The sequence below is a fragment of the Orcinus orca genome, chromosome 2 (assembly GCF_937001465.1).
Source record: "Orcinus orca chromosome 2, mOrcOrc1.1, whole genome shotgun sequence".
Classification (NCBI taxonomy): Eukaryota; Metazoa; Chordata; class Mammalia; order Artiodactyla; family Delphinidae; genus Orcinus; species Orcinus orca.
Genome location: NC_064560.1, coordinates 57,201,716 through 57,223,778, shown reverse-complemented (window position 1 = coordinate 57,223,778; position 22,063 = coordinate 57,201,716).

Genomic DNA, 22,063 nt, shown 5'->3' with positions numbered 1-22,063 from the left:
CCTAGAGGATCCCACGGCCTAGTGAGGGGGATGACAAGGGGAGAGATGAATGCACTAGGGCATGAGAGTGCCACATGGATGGAAATGGGTTCTACCAAAAAAAACCTTGCAAAATAAAGGATGGGGAACAACATCTGAGAGACACAGAGGAAGACCCCTCTGACGATGATCTGCTATAAAATCCAGAAAAGAAATTGCACAAGAGTCTCTGGCAAATTCAACCCGAGGTAGAACTGCAGTATCATCAAGGCTTTGAGGCAAGAGCCCCATCTGAGGCCCTAGCAAATGCCAGGGGATTAGGGGAGGCTGAGCTGAACATTCTGGCTTCATGTTTCAGGCAGCACCCACTGCTCAGGCCCTCTCTTGACCCTGTTGAACTATTTGTAATTCCCTAGAAAGGCCTTGCTTTTGTCTCATCTCTAGGATTGTCAATATGTACCCTCCCCCTCCACCACCACCACTGACTCCTTCCTGGCCCATCTCTGAAATTACAGGTCAGATATCACTAACTCTGGGTTACCATGGCTCCTGGGACTTCTTTCCATCTATTTCTAGTAGACCACACAGTTTACTGCACATTGATAGTTTTGTTTTTTTAATTTGTCTATCTTCCTTGTTAGACTTTGTTCTTCTTACTAGCGAAGGATGCCTTTTATATTTGTTACAGCCGCTCTCTGTGGTCATGCCAAACCCTTCACGTGCAGTAGCTCATGTATGGTCACATGGTCCTATGTCCACTCCTACCCTAGATTCAGAAGCTGAGACATAGAGAGAGCAAGGAGCTCTCCCTTTCAGAGAGTTGCCAAGGGATGGAGCCAGATTTTAAACCCGTGTTCTATGGACTGCAAAGCCTGTTTTCTTTGCCACGAAGCTTCCCCCTTTCAGGAGGGTCTCAGACGTTACAGAGGGGAATGTTTTGGAGTCAGTGGGCACAGAGACCAGCCAGGCATGGAAACCTTGTGGGGCTGACGTGGGCGTGGGGGACAGCTGGGCTGGAGATAGAGGTCTGTGGAGCTTATTTCTGGAACAAGGGTTTCCCTCTCATTCCTCTGGGTCGGGCAAGGAGAGAAAAACCCCATCCTACTTCCTAAGCTCCAGGAGTTGTGAGGCCAGGAGATTCTTAGTTCAGGAAACACATCTGGATCTGAATGCTGATTCTGGGGCTCAGGGGTCCTGCTAAGGTTGATAACATGGTCCCTAATATTGTTGGGGTCCTCTGAAGGAGTTCAGGAGCTCCCAGGCCTGGACTTGAGTAGCACAAGAGTTCAAGGTCTCAGGAAGCCTTTACATGCCTGTTATTGCCCTTAAAGACATCGTTTCTTAATTTCTCCACACGGAGTCTTTGCCTGTCCCACTCCTTCAACAAATGGGTACCTACTTCATCTCAGGGAGTCTGTTTGTGGAATACAGAGATGAGCAGGATACAGTTCTGCCATGGAGGAGCCCACAGCCTAGTGAGGGGGATGACAAAGGAAGAGATGAACACACTAGGCCATGAAAATGCCACATGGGTGGAAGCCCTGGGCTCTGTGGAATCCCCGAGGAATCCCCACGGGTGTGGAATCATGCGTCCCAGCTTGGACGCAGGCAGGGATGTGATAGTAGGAGATCAAGGACAGCTTCCTAGGGTAGTGAGTAAACTGAATCTTGGAAAAATATGATTTGATCCAGAAAAGAAGTCAGAGAATCAGAGACATGGAAGTGAGAGGGAGCCAGTATCTCATCATAGCTGAAATTTGAGAAGTATTCTGGAGACTGGTTGGAAATGAGGCTCTGCTTTGATTGAAGGGAATCTAGGATGCTGGTTAAGATCCCAGAAGTTCCCTGAATGCAGTCAGATCCTTTTCTTTCCTCTGAGATCCTGCTGGACTTGAACCAGTGTCCACCCTCTAGCTTAGCCCAAATTCCCATCAATAGAGCCCTGGCTCTAAGAAAACCTGTCTTATCTTGCACAGATTCTTAATTGTTTCTGCATTGTGGACTCCTACAGCAGTCTTATGAGGCTATGGACTTTTTTTTGGAAATGTGAGAGTATTTTCTAAACTTTTTATTTTGAAATAATTTTAGATTTACAGAAGGGTTGCAAAGGTAGTAAAAGAATTCATGTATGCCCTTCCCAGATTCCCCTACTGTTAACAGCTTACATAGCCATGGTATAGATATCAAACTAAGAAATTAACAAGGCTACATTTCTATGAACTAAACTCCAGATGTTACTCAGATTTCATCAGTTTTCCACTAATCGTTTTTCTGTTCCTGGATCCCATCCAGGATACCACATGGCATTTAGTGGAATCAAGTCTTTTGTTTTTTGTTTGTTTTTGTTTTCACTTTAGCTTTCCAGGGCATAGTAGCATGGTCGGGGTTTTTAAAATGTTTTTTATTTAAAAATTTTGTTTTTCTTGACGTATAGTTGATTTACAATGTTGCATTAGTTTCTGCTGTGCAGTGAAGTGATTCAGTTATGCATATGCATACATTCTTTTTTATATTATTTTCCATTATGGGTTTATCACAGGATATTGACTATAGTTCCCTGTGCTATACAGGAGGACCTTGTTGTTTATCCATCTTATATATAATAGTTTACATCTACTAATCCCAAACTCCCAATCCATCCCTCCCCAACTCCCCTTCCCTCTTGGCAACCGCCAGCCTGCTCTATGTCTGTGAGTCTGTTTCTGTTTCATAGATAAGCTCATTTGTGTCATATTTTAGATAGTGGAATCAAGTTTTTAAATGCATAAAATAAAATACAAAGGACTACAGAGTTAACCAAATGTATTAACATATAATTATAGAAATACTAAAAATGATATGAAGAATATGAGATATAGTCACTTTGTACTTCTTTATTAACCCATTAAATAACGAGGAAATGTGTTTAAAATTCAGGAAAGTTAAAGTTAAGTTTTATTTTTTAAAGACATAATGAACTGGTTGTGGCTTAGCTTGAATTGAACGTTTTACCCTGGGATAATCTTTGACTCACATCTTTCTCATATTAATCAACCAGCAATTGCAGATAGAGGGAATGATGGAAAGCCACATAGGTGACTAGGTCATCCCCTGGGAGTGACCAAATCGCACAACCTCATCAACTTCTACCAGGTGCAGGCATGCTCAATCATTGGTCGGCTGTGGCCTTTGCAGGCAGGAAGATTGAAATCCAGGGGAGAGTTTAATATCCACCTTAATTTCAAAGTAGTGGGAGTGTAAACTATATTTCTAAATATCTATGACAACTGATTTGCCTTATAAAAGTATCTGTGATTTCTACTGGGGACAAAAGTTACAGGTATTGATAATGAGACTTGTAACCTACATTTAAAATGGAATTAAATACTAAATTTAAGCTGGAGGTAAGTGAAAATAAAGGTATAATTTTTTTTCTCAACCAAGTTCACAGATCCCTTGAATTCTTTCCACAGAGTTTCAGGCTATAGAAACTCCTGGAAGGTAAATTAGGTAGCCCCGAGGTTAGAGTGAACCCAAACTATGTTTTGTGAAGCTATAATAAAAAGTAATTTGAATCAACATTTTAAAACATGGAGAATTCATATAAATACCCAAATATGAGCTTCTGTTGAAAAATTAGAGCTCTTGCATCACTGGGCTTGCCTCACAGCATGGCAGCAGCCAGCTGGGGCTGGTAGAGGCCAATTCTGGATTCGGTTAGGTTGTGGGAAGTCTAGTCTGCCTCAGTCCCACCACTGAGCCGAGGGTCACTTGTCCTTAACCATCTTTCTTTCACTGTGAAGGTTTTCTAACGCTTGCCTCATTTATTTACTTTACTCGTTTATTTATTGTTTGGTCCCTATGGGCTCTTATCTTAGAGTTTGGAAGGTAAGAGGAAGCTCCCAAGCCCTGAAACATCTTATATATCAGGTCCAGCACTGGGTGCTTTACTTAGGGTATCTCACTGAGTTAAGAAACCTGGGTCCCACCCTTGACTACATCACAAATTGTCCTTTCGACCATAGGCAAGTCATTTATCACTTCTGGGCCTCATTTTTTCCCATTTGAAAAAGAGAAATTCTGATTTGATGGTTTCTAAGGTCCTTTCCACCCCTCACATTCTTCCAATCCAAATTCTCTACTCCCAGGGGCCACGTCTCACTCCAGGACATAGCTGGTCATGGCACCAAGCACAACACCTGAAACTCAGTTGTTCAATAACTAAGTGATAGATAAATAATCACATTACATTAGAAAAGATTAGAGGTGTTGCGAAGGTGTATTTTTAATTAATTAATTAATTAATTTAATTTTTTTTTTTTTGGTTGCATTGGGCCTTCGTTGCTGCGCGTGGGCTTTCTCTAGTTGCGGTGAGCTGGGGCTACTCTTCGTTGCGGTGCGGTGTGTGGGCTTCTCACTGTGGTGGCCTCTCTTGTTGTGGAGCACAGGCTCTAGGCGTGCGGGCTTCAATAGTTGTGGCTCACAGCCTCTAGAGCACAGGCTCAGTAGTTGTGGTGCACGGGCTCAGTTGCTCTGCAGCATGTAGGATCTTCCCAGACCAGGGCTCGAACCTGTGTCCCCTGCATTGGCAGATGGATTCTTAACCACTGAGCCGCCAAGGAAGCCCGAGGTGTATTTTTTAAAGTAAAGTTCTAAGAAAGAAGGGAACTAAAATATATTTTTGAGTACCTGCTATATTCCAGGTCCTGTGCTAAGTAATTTAAGTCCATTATCTTGTCTCAGTATGAATGTGAAAGCTGCAGCCCCAGTAGCTGTATCTGGTTCCCGTAAGGCCTTGGAGGTTTGTTGATTTTTGTCTTCCTGTATCCCTTCCCCTTTCATTGTGGAATGGTTGATTCTGTCAGTAATGATACCCCATCTCCTTCCCCACCCCCACCATCACCAAGGGATAGACATGTGACCCAAGTGATGCCATTTAGACTCTCTTGCCTGGGAATATGAAGACTGACACAAGGAAAGCAAGCTTCCTAGTATTCCTGCAAAAAAATTCCTTTTAAATTAGAATCAATTCTGTTGCTTGAAGTCAAAGGATCCTGACAGGTAAGCATGGATAAGTACACAAAACTGTGATAAAGGTTTTTATCAAGCTCTGTTCCCTAAAGGAGTAAATGCATTTTTCCATATTCTTTTACCTTAATGCACTTGGAGATAACACGGAAAGAGGCAACTTAGAGTACGGCTATGTCCCAGGACCAGAGGGGAGAAAGCAGCTGGTGTGTGTGTTTGGACTCAGCTTATATGGGATGTATAACTGACTTCTGCCCCTGCCAACCGGCCAGACTATCTATCCACCTCCCTACAGTCCTAAAGGAACAAACAAAAGCATTCCTGAGAGTTCCACATGAATCAATTGCTTTTTGGAACTTATTCTCATACCACTCTCTCTTTCCTAAAGCTGTCATTTCTTTGGTCTTAGGAATAAGAAAAACCAAGTGTTAGAGTGATATATACGAGGGCTTCTGAGTTTAAGGACGGAATTGCTCTCCGTGGTTCCTGCTGAGCTGCCCTGCTCTTAAAATAAGGTCTTTTGGAGAGGGCAGGGCAGGCACAGGAGTGCCTTAATGGTTTTGTCAGTAAGAGCAGCTAAGAGTTAACAAATTCTGTCCACATCTGTAAGAGATCTGAAAAGACATTCTTGCCCTGGAAGAAAGAATTTGAACAGTATTTTTCAATTTTGAGGGAAGATAGTAATAAGACTTTTTTTTCCCCTTGGCTTGATAAATGCTGTTTCTCTCTCTGCTCATACTGTATAATTCAAATGTTGCTGGAGGAACATCCAAGACAAAAACCTTTGCATGGAGACATGGGTGTATGCTTTCTTCCCACAACAAACACGCTCATTTGCTTATAAGACATAATGTTTCTGGGCTTCCCTGGTGGCACAGTGGTTAAGAATCTGCCTGTCAATACAGGGAGCACGGGTTCGAGCCCTGGTCCAAGAAGATCCCACATGCCATGGAGCAACTAAGCCCACGTGCCACAACTACTGAAGCCTGTGCGCCTAGAGCCCCTGCTCCACAACAACAGAAGCCACTGCAATGAGAAGCCCATGCACCGCAACGAAGAGTAGCCTCCACTCGCTGCAACTAGAGAAAGCCTGTGCGTAGCAATGAAGACCCAACACAGCCAAAAATAAATAAATAATAAAATTTTAAAAAATGATATAATTTTTCTGAAATATGTAGCCAAGCTTGAAAAAAGGGAGAGAAGTCCCTAGGTTCTAGGAATGAAGGAGGTCACTTGAGCAGATGCAGTGGAAACCCTAAGAGGTAGGGGGACCAGATATAGGTACTGAGGGTTCTAATATTTATACTGGGACAAAACCTGTCCCAGTATAAATATTAGGCATGTTTGAGGCAGTAAACTGTATAAAGAACCTGAACATGCTAGGATTACACTATAAAAAGAAGCAATAGAAATTCTATCCACTAGCCCAGAGAAACTGCAGGGGAGCTTGCTACACACCTGGGGCTCTGAGTAGAAACTGAAGTCCCAAGCCTATACCTTACATGGTATAGGTTATGGGTTTTTACTATTCACCAGATGTGTAAACTGTAAGCATCAAGGATGGACAGAATTCCTGGGGCTCCAACAAAATAAAATATCCTTCTGTAAGATACGTCCAAAATTATGGCATATGGGCCATCTCAGGGAAAAAAACAATATCTAGTAAATATGAGCTCACAATAATAAACTACAAACTGCATAAGGAATTGGATCACTGTGAGGTAAAGCAGATACAACAAAAAAATAGGATTTTTGCCCAAACAATTAGAAATATTAAAACCATTTGAGACCACAAAATAAATTTGTTTAAAGTGATTAAAATAATGGAAGAACTAAACAATACATTAAAAAGTATATAGGAAAAAAACAGAACCTACATAGATAAAATATATATATAGTCATTAAATTTACAGTCATTAAACTGAAAAACACACTGGATCAGTTAAAGAGCAGTTTAAACAGAGCTAAAGAAAGAATTAGTAAACTGGAAGATAGATCTGAGAAACCCACCTAGAGTATAGCACAGAGTTTAGAGATAGAAAATATGAGACATAAAAGAAAGAAAGAGAAGATTCACATGTATTTAATAGGGGTTCCAGAAAGAGTGGGCAGAGAACATATTTGCAAAAATAGTAGATGGGAAGTTTCCAAGTTAAAGATACAATTCTGTTCATTGAAAAAGTGCATTGATACAGAGCAAGATAAACTCCGTAACTAGTCATAGCATAATGAGATGACAGATCAGTAACAACAAAATGTCTTAAAAGCAAAAAAGTCATTAAACTAAAAACAAAGCAAAAAACTTCTCATAATTAGAATGACAGAAGACTTCTTTTCAACATCATTAGGGACTATAAAAATTTAAATGTTATTCTTCAAAGTACTGAGGAAAAATAACTGACAACTTATAATCCCAAACCTGGGTAAGTTATTATTCAAGAGAGAGACTATAAGAGAAAAATTTCAAAGTCTGAATAAAAGGTTACTACTTATAGATCATTATTGAAACAACTACTAAAGAATATAATACAATATGAAAAACACTGGGTGCAAAAGAACATTTGGGATATAAGAAGTTATCTAAATAAGCATTTATTGTCAAACTAATAATATCACAAAGAACTAATTTTTGGAAGGCTAATAAGAAAGTAGAACTAAAGTAATATAAAATCGTGGTATCCAGTGTGGCAGCCACTAGCTACATATGATTATTGAGCATTTGAAATGTGACTAGTACAACTGAGGAACTGAATTATTTATTTTTTAAATTACTTTAAACTTAAAAATTAAAGTAGTATAGAATATTTTTTCATCAAACACATCTTCATTGTTTTGCTAGGACTGCATTTCCTATTCACCATGGTATCATGTAAGATATTATTGTGTTGTCATGTGCGTGTTGGACACATGCCTTGTTTCAGATATAAATACAAAACACACAGACTGACCTGGTTAATATCAAGTATATAAACACCTTATTTATCTAAGTATCAATGGATAGATTCACTTTAAGTAATTTTTTATGCATGTATGAAGCCTTGTAATGTGTGAGATTATTTTGTGCAGGCAGTATGAATTACAGGATTTGAATCACCTTTCACTGGGAAGTTTCATTCTGTAACAGGGTCTCCTCTGGGCCTGAAGACATCTAATGGCCTGGGAGACCCTTTTGTAAGACTAGTCCTTGTCCCTCTGGCCAAAATTATCCAGGAGCACAACACACAGGCCAAAGGAAATTGACCCCAAGTTCCAGCAACACCTTCTCCTAGCTATGTGGCTTTGGGCAAAGTTTTACTAGCTCTGAGCCTCAGTTTCCTCATCCATGAAGTAGAATGTCCTGATCAAAGTGCTGCGGTAGGAATTAAATGAGATGGTATATAGAGAGTACAATGCCCAGTGGCTGGCACACAGTAAGTGCTTAATATGTGCTGAACCTTTTTCTGTTCCCTTTCATTTCCTTGGAGAAAAGCAAACTCATCAGCTAAAGGAAGGGACTGGAATAGACCTGATTCTCCTGTGTTCTTGGTCTGGTTATAGACCCTGGAACAGGCTCCCCCTAATGCGGAACAATGACCAAGCCTGACCCTGTGTCCCTACCCCAGCCCCAGGCTGCACAGGGCCTTTGTTATGGCCTTGGTTTACTTTAATTTCCCTTGGATCCCAAAATGGCCATTCCAGACAGGCCTTCTCCCAGCCAGCCACCCCCGGGGATGGCCATGTGGAAGCCTGCATTTGTCAAATGACAGATTTAATGAAAAACGAGGCACAGACTCACATGCATTAAAGAAGTAACTGAGCTTTGGGGACTACATCACACAACAAAACCAGTTCTGTGCAGCCAACCTCAGCGAGACTGATTTCCTTAAGTCCTTCTTCTTGCTCCGATATATCATCTCAGGAAATCAATATTGTGGCGTTGCCTTCTGAACAGTACCCTCTTCTGACCTTATATGAATTGTTGGATGGGAGCTTGGGAAATTTCTCCCATCGAGTCATTTCCTTGTTGATCAGAAGCCAGCTTCTTTGTTGCTTTAATGCAAGAAAGACTCAGCTTGTTGAGCCAGCCAGCCTGGATACTTCTGTCAACATGACATACATAGATCTGAATATGAGATCAACTTTAGGCCCCAAGAGCTGTCTAGGGAGGGAAACTGAAATAATGGGAAAGTCAAGTTTTGGTGCATCGCTTGTCTATTTGTGGTGAAGGTGGTTTGAGAGACAGTAGGGGGAGAGACAGAGAAAGTGTTTAGGTGTAGCCTGGGGGATGGTAGAACAGGGCAAGGCAGATTTACACCTTCCTGGAGGCCGCACGAGGTCTGGAACCAGCTTTGGATGATCTTAACCTTGGCTTTATTTGGTCACACAGAGGAGCCAGATCCGGGGAACACAAGTCACATTAAACCCACGGGAGGGGCTTCCCTGGTGGTGCAGTGGTTAAGAATCCGCCTGCCAATGCAGGGGACACAGGTTTGAGCCCTGGTCCAGGAAGATCCCACATGCCGCGGAGCAGCTAAGCCCATGCGCCACAACGACTGAGCCTGTGCTCTAGAGCCCGCGAGCCACAACTACCAAGCCCGCCATGCCACAACTAGTGAAGCCCACGCACCTAGAGCCCATGCTCTGCAATAAGAGAAGCCACCGCAATGAGAAGCCAGCGCACCTCAACGAAGAGTAACCCCCGCTCGCCACGACTAGAGAAAGCCCACGCGCAGCAAATGAAGACCCAACGCAGCCAAAAACACATAATGATAAATAAAATAAATATAAAAGAAAACTTTAAAAACCCACGGGAGGCCAAGTATAGTCCAGCGATACTTTCTTAATTTGTTATTGGAGAGCCTGGACCAGTGACAGGGAAGGTGTGCTCAGGAGACAGATTGCAAGTCAGAAGGATGCTTGGTATGTGTGAAGTTGGAGCAAAGGGAGCAGGATCTTCTTGTGGAATTGCAGGTTGAGGCTGTGATAAGAGTCTGGAATGTTCTCCTTCTCCTTTGTTTTTTCTTCTATCCTTCCCGCTTCCCTTTTATCGCCCCGCCCTCTCTTCCTCCCTCCATTCAGGGGTTAATGAGCTTTTCATCACGTGTCTGGTCTTTGTCAGGCACTGCGAATAGAATATACACATCACCACCGTTTCTATCCCCAGGAGCTCATATACAATCTAATGGGGAGACAGGTAAGGAAACAGAGGATACGGAACACACGTGCTGATAATGGCTTCTTCGCCTTTAAAGCAGGTGGGCTCGGAAGGCTATGGTGAGGATTCACCAAGTTAGCGATGAGCACAGTGCATGGCTCACAAGCACCCAGGAAGAGTTGGCTCCTGTTATTTTGATCCCTCGTCTTCTTTATCTTGATGAACAAAGAGCTGTGGGCACATAGCAGAGGAGAGGGGTGTTCTCCAGGAAGTCAGGAAAGGCTTTCCCTCTGGAGGGAATCAGAGCCAGTGTGGAAGGAAGAGTGGGTCTCCCCTGACTGGAGAGGGGACATGAGGGTCCCAACCAAGAAACCGGAGGCTGGACACTGCCTTCCGTGAGTGACCAGGGACAGTGAGACAGAGGAGGGAGGGGAACAAGGACAAGAATAAAACAGAGATGAGGTCAGATTTTAATGTGCTGAGTGGACTCAGGAACAATGGAGGCTTTTAAACAGTGAAAGCATGATTGGATTTGTAGAAAGTTAGCACTAATGATGGCACATAGCTAGGGTTAGGTAAGTTGCAAAAAGACGAATTAGGAGGTACTTTCAATAGAGCAAGATTCAAGATGATGGGACCCACACCGAGGTTGTATAAACGGAGATGGAAAAGAGATGCTAGATCTATGAGATGTTGAGGAAGCAGATCAATTAGAAAATGATTACTGATGAAACGCTGGAGGTGAATAAAAGGAATGGTTGAGTCTATGCCTTCAGGTGCTTGGAAGGATGGTGGTCTCTTATTTATTATTTATTTATTTATTTATTTTTATTGGAGTGTAGTTGCTTTACAATCTTGTGTTAGTTTCTGCTGTACAACAAAGTGAATCAGCTATACATATACATATATCCCCTCTTTGGGGGATTTCCTTCCCATTTAGGTCACCACAGAGCATTGAGTAGAGTTCCCTGTGCTGTACAGCAGGTTCTCATTTGTTGTCTATTTTATACAGAGTATCAGTAGTGTATATGTCAACCCAATCTCCCAATTCATCCCACTCCCCCTTCCCCCGCCCCCAGTATCCATACGTCTGTTCTCTACGTCTGTGTCTCTGTTTCTGCTTTGCAGATAGGTTCATCTGTATCATTCTTCTAGATTACACATATAAGTGATATTGAACGATATTTGTTTTTCTCTTTCTGACTTACTTCACTCTGTGTGATGGTCTCTAGGTCCAGGATGGTGGTGTCTTTACCCAAGATAGGCACTGAAGGAGAACAGAAGTGTAGGAGGGGAAGGTGATTTCAGCTTGGAGGAGGTTACAAGTGCTAGAGAGACATCAGGTGGAGATGGGGTGACGATTGAACATGCTGCTTGGGGCTTGTCAGTAGGCACTCCTGGAAAGTCCTGGTCACTAGAGGAAGTGGAAGACAGACAAACAACTGGGGTTGTTCAGAGAAGAGATCCCAGGTTAGGACACTGAGAGAGTAACACAGAGAGGCAGGAAAGGAAGATGAGAGGGCAGGTGTGATCAAGTAGCACAAAGGCGCAGTGACATGAGGACTGACGAGAGATGACGTGTAGTGTCTGGGGTGGTGCTTTTCAGATAGGTCTCACTCCTGGATAGATACGGACAAGTACTAGTGACTCATCCAACTTCACTTTTCTTAAATTCCTTATTAGTCAACAGAAGCTTTGTTGGCTGCAATAGAGCTTCTTGTCCACTCTACTGCCTGGCCCAGTGGTGTTTAAACAAAGGTTGAACAATGGGATCTTACAATTTTCAGCCTGACAGCCTGTCTTCCTTGAGGCTGGTTATTAAGATTTCAGAAGCTCCTTCATCCATCCAGGAGCACACTGATCTCACTTTAGGTGGATGGCTTCCATGGAAACTCATCTCATTGATTTGTTAATCATTTCTCTTTGTTCTAATGTCAGCAAGTGACCCGTCCTGGCTCTGTCTCCCCACTCTGGCTCTGATCTTTGTGGGGTGTGGTGACAGGTGGGGTGGGACATGCCCATCCCTGGCTATAAAGGTGGCCATCCCTTCCACACTATTTGTACGGCCTTGTGAGGTAGAGAGAAAATGGTCTCCATATGGAAATCATGTAAGAGGACCGTGCAGCCTGGTTTTAAACCCTGGCTACCCCACGTTTGGCGTGTGGGATGCCTGGAAAGTTATGAAATGCTCTGAGCCTCCACCACTTCATCTATAAAATGGAAATAAATCCTAACTTATAGGGCTATTGGGGGAATTCAATGAGGTGAGATGCAAAGTAGAGCAGAGCAACCAACAGCTTGTAATTATTGAACATTTGGATTGTTTCTAATTGCCATTATGACTATTCTAGAAACAGTTAACTTGTGAAGGAGGCAGTTGAGCTCATTCAGAATCTCTTCCTGAAGGCTCCATTTTTTGACTCATTAAGGTTTTACTTTAAAACAGGGAAAGGGAAGAAAATTCACATAAGTTTGCATGGGGCTGTGATTATAAATACTGTAAGGGATGATAAGCCTTAGATTGGAAAAGTGAACATGTAGCCTCGGATCCTGTTTCCCGCTCAGGGGAGAAAATTGTCCCAGTCTCCTGCCTGTCACTCCCCACCCAAGGACCAGATCAGGTGTCATCCCTCCATCCTTATCTCTTTCCCTCCTTCTCCTACTTCGCTCCTTCCTAACTCCCTCCTTTCCTCTTTACCCCCTCCCTCTAGGGATCCACGCTGGAGAATCTAAGCCGATCACTGGCCCGTCCTGCACTTTGGGTTGAGAAACTGTGGGGTTTGGTGGCTGTTTCTCTGTGAGACTGACCAGTTGTTGACATTTATTTTGACTGCTCTCTGTAATACACCTTTATTACCGTTTTTTGTTTGTTTGGCCACGCTGCACAGCATGTGGGATCTTAGTTCCCCAGCCAGGGATTGAACCCATGCCCCCTGCATTGGAAGCACAGAGTCTTAACCACTGGACAGCCAGGGAAGTCCCTGACCATTCTGCTTTTGAGAATTGTTTGGTCTCGTCTTTTGCCCAATTGACTTCCTATTTAGAGTGTTTGTTTGTAATAGTTTTTTGGTAGTTGTTTTAGTGGGAATAGTTTCTGACATATTTTTCAGAAATTTTCCCTGTTTGCTTTTAAGTGGGCAATATACACATATATACCAAATTTAAAACACTCAGAAGGGATCATAGGGAAAAGAAAGGATCCCTCCCCCATCCTTGGCCCCCCTCACCTACTGCCCTTCTCTAAAGGCAACTAGTGATACTGGAATCTTATATATCCTACCTGAGATATTGCATGCATATCCAGATTATAGGTACATATATGAATATGTATGTATATGTGTATATATATTAATTATATGTATATATGTGTGTATGTGTGTATATATATGGATATATATATTACACACATGGTATATTGGTTTATACCTAGCTTTTTCACTTAACTAATATCTTGCTGGTCATTTCATATCCGTTTTTAAGTAAATTCTTTTAAATGGAGATGTAATTGACATATAACATTATATTAGTTTCAAGTGTACAATATAATGATTCGATATATGTGTGTTTTGCAAAATGAACACCACAATAAGTCTAGTGAATACCCATCACCACACCTTGACATCCTTGTCAAATATTAGTTGATTATATATGTGTAAGTTTATTTCTGGGCTCTCTATTCTGCTCCATTGATTTATGTGTCTGTTTTTATGCCAGTATCATATGCTTGATTATACTATGAATGTGAATATGAATAATATGCATATGAATATGATTATGAATAAGGTTACAAATTTTCTTTTCTTGTGATGAGAAATTTTAAGATCTACTCCCTAGCAAGTTTCAAACAAGCAATAAGGTACTATTAACTACAGTCACCGTACTGTACATTACATCCCCAGGACTTATTTATTTTATAACTGGAAGTTTATACCTTTTGACTGACTTCACCCATTTCACCCTTCCCCCCACCATTTCTGGCAACCACCAATCTGTTCTCTGTATCTATGAGTTAGGTTTTTTGTTTTGTTTTTTTAGATTCCATATATAAGTGTGACCGTGTGGTGTTTGACTTACCTCGCCTAGCATAATGCCCTCAAGGTTCATCCATATTGCCACAAATGGCAGAATTTCCTTGCTTATTGTGGCCAAATGGTATCAATATCTCATTTTATACACACACACATACACACAAACACACACACACAGATATTTTTTCTTTCTGTATTCATTCATCAATAGATGGACACTTAAGTTGTTTCCATGTCTAGACTGTTGTAAATAGCGCTGCAATGGACATGAGGGTGTAGATATCTTTTCAAGTTAGTGTTTTCATTTCCTTTGGATAAATACCCAGGAATGGAGTTGCTGGATCATATGGTGGTTCTATTTTTAATTTTTTGAGGAACCTTCATACTGTTTTCCATAGTGGCTGCACCAACTTACATTCCCACCAACAGTGCACAAGGGTTCCCTTTTCTCCACATCCTCGCCAGCACTTATTATGTCTTATTTTTTCGATAATAGTCATTCTAACAGGTGTGAGGTGATATCTCATTGTGGTTTTGATTTGCACTTTCCTGATGATTAGTGATGTTGAGTACCTTTTCCTGTACCTATTGGTCATTTTTATGTCCTCTTTGGAAATATATCTCTCCCTCTGTTTATTTTATCTTTGATTTCTTTCATCAGTATTTTATAGTTTTCTGAGTACAGATCTTTTGCCTCCTTAGGTAGGTTTATTCCTATGTATTTTATTCCTTTTGTTGTGATGGTAAATGGGGGTGTTTCCTGAATTTCTCTTTCTGATATTTTGTTGTTAGTGTATAGGAATGTAAGAAATTTCTGTGCATTACTTTTGTATCCTGCAACCTTACCAAATTAATTATTAGTTCTAGTAGTTTTCTGGTGGCATCTTTAGGATTTTCTATGTATAGTATCATGTCATTGGCAAACAGTGACAGTCTTACTTCTTCTTTTCCAATTTGTATTCCTTTTATTTCTTTTCCTTCTCTGATTGCTGTGGCTAGGAATTCCAGTACTATGTTGAATAATAGTGGTGAGAGTGGACATCCTTGTTTTGTTCCTGATCTTAGAGGAAATGCTTTCAGTTTTCACTCTTGAGAATGATGTTTGCTGTGGGTTTGTCGTATGGCTTTTATTATGTTGAGGTAGGTTCCCTCTATGCCCACTTTCTGGAGAGTTTTTATCATAAATTGGTGTTGAATTTTGTCAAAACCTTTTTCTCCATCTATTTAGATGTTCATATGGTTTTTATTCTTTAATTTGTTAATATGGTGTATCACATTGATTGTTTTGTATATACTGAAGAATCCTTGCATCCCTGGGATAAATCCCACTTGGTCATGGTGTATGTATGGTCAATGTGTTGTTGGATTCTGTTTGCTAGTATTTTGTTGAGGATTTTTGCATCTATGTTCTTCAGTGATATTGGTCTATAATTTTCTTTTTTTGTGATATCATTGTCTGGTTTTGGTATCAGGGTGATGGTGGCCTCATAGAACGAGTTTGGGAGTGTTCCTCCCTCTGCAATTTTTTGGAAGAGGTTGAGAAGGATATGTGTTAACTCTTCTCTAAATATTTGGTAGAATTCGCCTGTGAAGCCATCTGGTCCTGGACTTTTGTTTGTGGTGAGATTTTTAATTACAGTTTCAATTTCATTACCTGTTGGTCTGTTTATATTTTCTAATTCTTTCTGGTTCAATCTTAGAAGGTTGTACTTTTCTAAGAATTTGTCCATTTCTTCCAGGTTGTCCATTTTATTGGCATATAGTTGCTGGTAGTATTCTCTTATAATCTTTTGTATTTCTGCAGTGTCAGTTGTAATCTCTCCTTTTTCATTTCTAATTTTATTGATTTGAGTCCTCTTCCTTTTTTTCTTGATGAGTCTGGGTAAAGGTTTATCAATTTTGTTTATCTTCTCAAAGAAAAAGCTTTTAGTTTTATTGATTTTTGCTATTGTTTTCTTTTCTTCTGTTTCATTTATTTCTGCTCTGATCTTTATGATTTCTTTCCTTCTACTAATTTTGGGTTTTCTTTGCTCTTCTTTTTCTAGTTGTTTAAGTGTAAGGTTACATTGTTTATTTGAGATTTTTCTTGTTTCTTGAGGTGAGCTTGAATTGCTATGAACTTCCCTCTTAGAACTGCTTTCTTTGCATCCCATAGGTTTTGGATTGTTGTGTTTTTGTTGTCATTTGTTTCTATGTATTTTTTAAATTTCTTCTTTGATTTCTTCAGTGATCTCTTGGTTATTTAGTAGCACACTGTTTAGGCTTCATGTATTTGTGTTTTTTACCATTTTTTCCTCTAATTTATTTGTAATCTCATAACATTGTGGTTGGAAAAGATGCTTCATATGATTTTAATTTTCTTAAATTTTCCAAGGTTTATGAGAAAACCATAATTCAAAAAGAGTCATGTACCAAAATGTTCATTGCAGCTCCATTTACAATAGCCCAGAGATGGAAACAACCTAAGTGCCCATCATCGGATGAATGGATAAAGAAGATGTGGCACATATATACAATGGAATATTACTCAGCTGTAAAAAGAAAAGAAATTGAGCTATTTGTAATGAGGTGGAGAGATGTAGAGTCTGTCATACAGAGTGAAGTAAGTCAGAAAGAGAAAGACAAATACTGTATGCTAACACATATATATGGAATTAAAAAAAAATGTCATGAAGAACCTAGGGGTAAGACAGGAATAAAGACACAGACCTACTAGAGAACGGACTTGAGGATATGGGAAGGGGGAAGGGTGAGCTGTGACAAAGCGAGAGAGAGGCATGGACATATATACACTACCAAACGTAAGGTAGATAGCTAGTGGGAAGCAGCCGCATAGCACAGGGAGATCAGCTCGGTGCTTTGTGACCGCCTGGAGGGGTGGGATAGGGAGGGTGGGAGGGAGGGAGATGCAAGAGTGAAGAGATATGGGAACATATGTATAACTGATTCACTTTGTTATAAAGCAGAAATTAACACACCATTGTAAAGCAATTATACCCCAATAAAGATGTTAAAAAAATAAATAATGAAACAAATGCAACAAGGTAAAATAAAACCACAACAGGAAAAAGAAAAACAAAAGGTGAGGGCGGGGGAACAAGCCAAAAGGAGACAACAATAACAAAGTATAAAGAATAAAATAAAATTAGAAAAATAAAATATTTATTAGAAGAAATAAAAATATAAATGAATCAACAACAATGAATCAACAAGGTAAAACAGAACCCCAATCTAAAAGAGGAAAAAAAAAAAAAGCCTTGTCTATGGTTGTGTGGTTTAGGTGGGGTTGGAACTTATGCAGGGGAGGGGTTTAGGGTGGGGTGGACCTTGCAGGGTGGGGGGTGATGTTTGAGTGTGGGGCGGGGCCTAGGGTCAGGACACAGCAGCCAGAAAAGGCCTTGGGGCGGGGCCTAGGTGGGGGGACGTTCAAGGGGCGGAGCCTCTGCTTAGGACCTGTGTGGAAGGGGAGAGGCAGCACCAGGAAAGGAGGGCCTCTGGAGTGTGGAGTTTCCAGGTAAGGCCCTGGGTGAGGGTATGTGGGTGGGGTTTAGGCCCAGCGAGTTGGAGGGGGTCTCCGAGTGTAGATGTAGGGCCCTGGGTGGGGGTGTGGGGCGGGGCTTGGGTTCTGCGTGGCGGGAGGGAGGCTCCGAGGGCAGAGGTTTAGGCCTGGGAGCCCAATAGGCTCCCTGGTGCCTAAGTGGCCAGGGAACGCACTGGCCGTGTTCCCTTCCGTTACTTTACACTCCTCCCCACTGTCTCCCCCAGGGTCTCTCCCGTCCCCACTGGACCCCTAACCATGGGTGGGTCCCGCTGGGTGTAGGAACTCCTCCCCAAGTGGGCAGGCGAAACCTGGGCCCTGGGAAATTGTCCCCCAATTAACCCCCTTTGGGCGTGGGATCCCTTCCTCTCCCCCCGCCACCCCTCAGGGGCGCCAGTCTCATCCCGCCTCCACTTCTCCCCCCTCAGTCCTCCCCATGCTCCACATCCTACCTGGTCGCTGGGGGTTCTTCCCATCCCCTTAGGTGTCTGTGGTCCCCTACCAGTGCCTGGTAGGTGCCCTAGTTGTGCGGAGACGTGAATTCCGTGTCCTCCTAGTCCGCCATCTTTTTCCACCCCCCCATCTTCTTTTAAAGTAAAACTCAAATCCCACTTTCCCCAAGAAGCCTGTCCTCAGCTCTCTAACCCATTTGCTCTTTCCTTGTACTTTTATTTAGAACCACGTCCCTGAGCTCTAATCACGCCAACAGCCCTCAGTCCCCTTTAGAGAAGACACCTTAGAATTCTTTCTATATTCCCTCTCCCCTCTCCCAGCTGCCCACACAGTGCTGGATACATGGTAGGCGCATTTGGCTGGATGAAATGATCACTCAGACAATTCAACAATTAATGCTTGGTCCCATCACCATGGCTGTGAGAGTCCATTTCCCACTGAAATCCCCACTAGCTTTTGAAGGCGAGCAGAAATCAGAGTGATTTGCCTTTTCCAAGCTTGCCATACTTGTTCCTTTTCCATGATTTATCTTCAGGAATCCAAAGGAGAAGGAGGGACCTGGCTGTTGATTACAAAATGGCTGGGAGACAAGAAGGAAAGGGGTGTAGAAACCTGGCAAACAACCCTCATTGCTGAAATGTCAAACTGACTGAAGTCAAGCCCATTAATCTTGTTTTATTGCAAGATTCAAAATCGCCATGCTACGGCAGCCACAGAATTGATGGATGGGTTTCCCTGCGTTCATCTAGCACCTCGGCTGCCTGAGAAACCAGATCTCAGATGAACAGGGAGAGGAAATTAAAATGGCCTTCTGAGGTTCTTCGGTAACTGCTAGTAGGGAAAGATGGGGCATTCAGGGTCTCTGGCAGCCAAGGTGCTTACACTTGGTTTTCACTGCATTTTTTGGTAAGCAAATCAAAGAAACAGCACTGCTGAAGCCACCATGGTAAATCTTCAGCAACTTCTGCTCCAGTGAGGGGGCGAGAGTGGTCACAACCTGGCTGCCCTGTTGCTTGAGGCCACCAGGCTGTGATCTTGTTTGACTTCTTGCTGATGAAGTAGGTGAAAGATGGTAATGCCTGGTTGTTTTAATTTGCAATTTTTTGATCACTGGGGAGCCTAAATCTTTTTCCATATGTCAGTTTTCTAGTCAGATTTACTCTTTTGTAAATAACCATTTTCCTTGTGCCCCTAATATAATTCATAATTCAGTTCAGCAGTTCCACATTGATTGTGGGCCTATGTGCCCAGCACATTCAGTGCAAGATACACAGATATATGTATGTTCCATTTCCTAATACAGTGCAGGGATGGGGATGGCGAGAGAGAGAGTCAAAACCAAAGTATCACTTCACTGCAATATGGCTGATAGGGATACTTCCAGAGTATTTTCCCTGGTTTTGCTGTGATTTTTGTTATTTTTAGAGATCATAGAGGTATTTGTATTTTTTATGTTGTGCATCATATATCTTGGAATCGCCTGGTCATTATCTTTGCTCATTCTTTTTCTGTTCTTCTGTTGTTCTTGTCTTTGTTAATTTGTAGAAGCTCTTTAGGTATTTTGGAAATTAATTCTTTGTCTTTAGAAGTGCCACACATATATTTTCTAATCTTTTTATTTAACTTTATTGCATTTTTATCATGCCAAAAAGTGTCATTTTCAGAACATTCTTTAACATCATATATTGATAAAATAACCTCAAAATGGACTAAAGACCTAAAGGTAAGACCCAAACCATAAGACTCTTAGAAGAAAACATAGGCAGAACACTCTTTGACATAAATCGTAGTATTGTTTTTGTGGATCTGTCTCCTAAAGTAAAGGAAATAAAAGTAAACATAAAAAAATGGGACCTAGTCAAACTTACAAGCTTTTGCACAGCAAAGGAAACCATCAGCAAAACTGAAAGACAACCTACTGAAAGGGAGAAAATATTTGCAAGTGATATGACAGATAAAAGGTTAATATTCAAAATACATCAACAGCTCATACAACTCAACAGCAAAAAAACAAACAACTTGATTAAAAAAATGGGCAGAAGATCTGAATATATTTTTCCGAAGAAGACATACAGTTAGCCAACAGGAACATGAAAAGATGCTCAACATCACTAATCATCAGGGTAATGCAAATCAAAACCACCATGAAATATCACCTCACACCTGTCAGAATGGCCATCATCAAAAAGACCAGAAATAACAAATGTTGGTGAGGATGTGGAGAAAAGGGAACCCTTGTGCACTGTTGGTGGGAATGTAAATTGATGCATCCACTGTGGAAAACAGTATGGAGGCTTCTCAAAAACTAATAATAGAACTACCATTTGGCACAGTAATTCCCCTCTTCGATATATAACAAAGAGAGAGAGAGAGAACACTAATTCCAACATGTACATGCACCCCAATGTTCATACCAGCAAATTGCCAAGATGTGGAAGCAACCTAAGTGTCCATCAACAGATGAATGGATAAAGAAGATGTGGTTCATATATCAGTGGAATATTACTCAGCCATAAAAAAGAATGAAATTTTGCCATTTGCAACAATATGGATAGACTTAGAGAGCCTTATGCTAAGTGAATTAAGTCAGTCAGAGAAAAACAAGTACTGTATGATACCTGAAAAATAAAATAAATTAGTGAATATAACAAAAAAGAAGCTGACTCATAGATATAGAGAACAAACTAGTGGTTACCAGTGGGGAGAGGGAAGGGGGAGGGGTAAAATAGGGGTAAAGGATTCAGAGGTACAAACTACTATGTATAAAATAAACAAGCTACAAGATATATTGTACAACACAGGGAATATAGCCAGTATTTTATAATAAATATAAGTGGAGTATAACCTTTAAAAATTGTGAATCACTATGTTGTACACCTAAAGCTTGCATAATATTGTCCATCAGTTATACCTCAAATAAAAAAATTGTCATTTTGATGTAGTCAGATTTTAAAATATTTTTCTTTGTGATCAGTGCTTTTTACCTTTAAGAAATAATTCCCTACTCTCAGCCTATAAAATATTCTCTGATGTTTTCTTCTAATCCATTTCAAACTTTTTCTCAGTTAGATGTAGAAATTAGAAACAAATAGGATGAATTAAAAAATTTTTTAGTACTTAAGAACTTATGGTGTTGGGTGGAGATTGTAAATGTCCTAAATATTTAGACAGGTTTATCAATAAATCCGTGAGGACCTTTGAGAAATTTTAATGACTTATTCGTGTTTCCTTTTGCTTTTGACCCTGTCTGTTTTAGGGGTGTGTGAGTGTGTGTTGTGTCATCTTTATACATACTCATACCCATACAGACAGTCGCATGCATACACACACACACACACACACACACACACACCTGAAGAATAACTATCCTTGAAATGGATAAATTTCTTATCCTACAACTATATGTAATATTGCCATATACTTAAAATTTTTCCTGTACTGTTACTAGAATCTCATTCTCATATTTAATGATCTATTTTGTATTTCTTATATTGTTAAAAGGTTGACCAGAGGCTTGTTCTGATTGTTCTGTTTGCCTTTAAGAGTTGTAGCTTTTAATAACACTGCTATTACTACTACCATTCTTACAGAAACAGTAACTACCACTTCAAACTCTTAAGATTCATTCATCCTTTATCAGTTTTTTACCAGACACTGTGCTTTAAGCTTTACCAGACATTATTGAATTTAACTTTTACAACAACCCTATAAAAATGGCACTGTTACCCATATTTTACAGATGAGAAACATGGGAAAATGGATCACAGAGAAATTAACCAGATATTGCAAGGTTGCAGAGCTGTGTGTGTTGGAGTGAAGACAAGCAACCCAGGTCCATTTGACTTCCCCTTTGGAGCCCTTTAAACCCTACATTTCACTGCTTTTCTCTTTTTTCTTTTCTTCTTATTCCATTGCTTCTTTCTT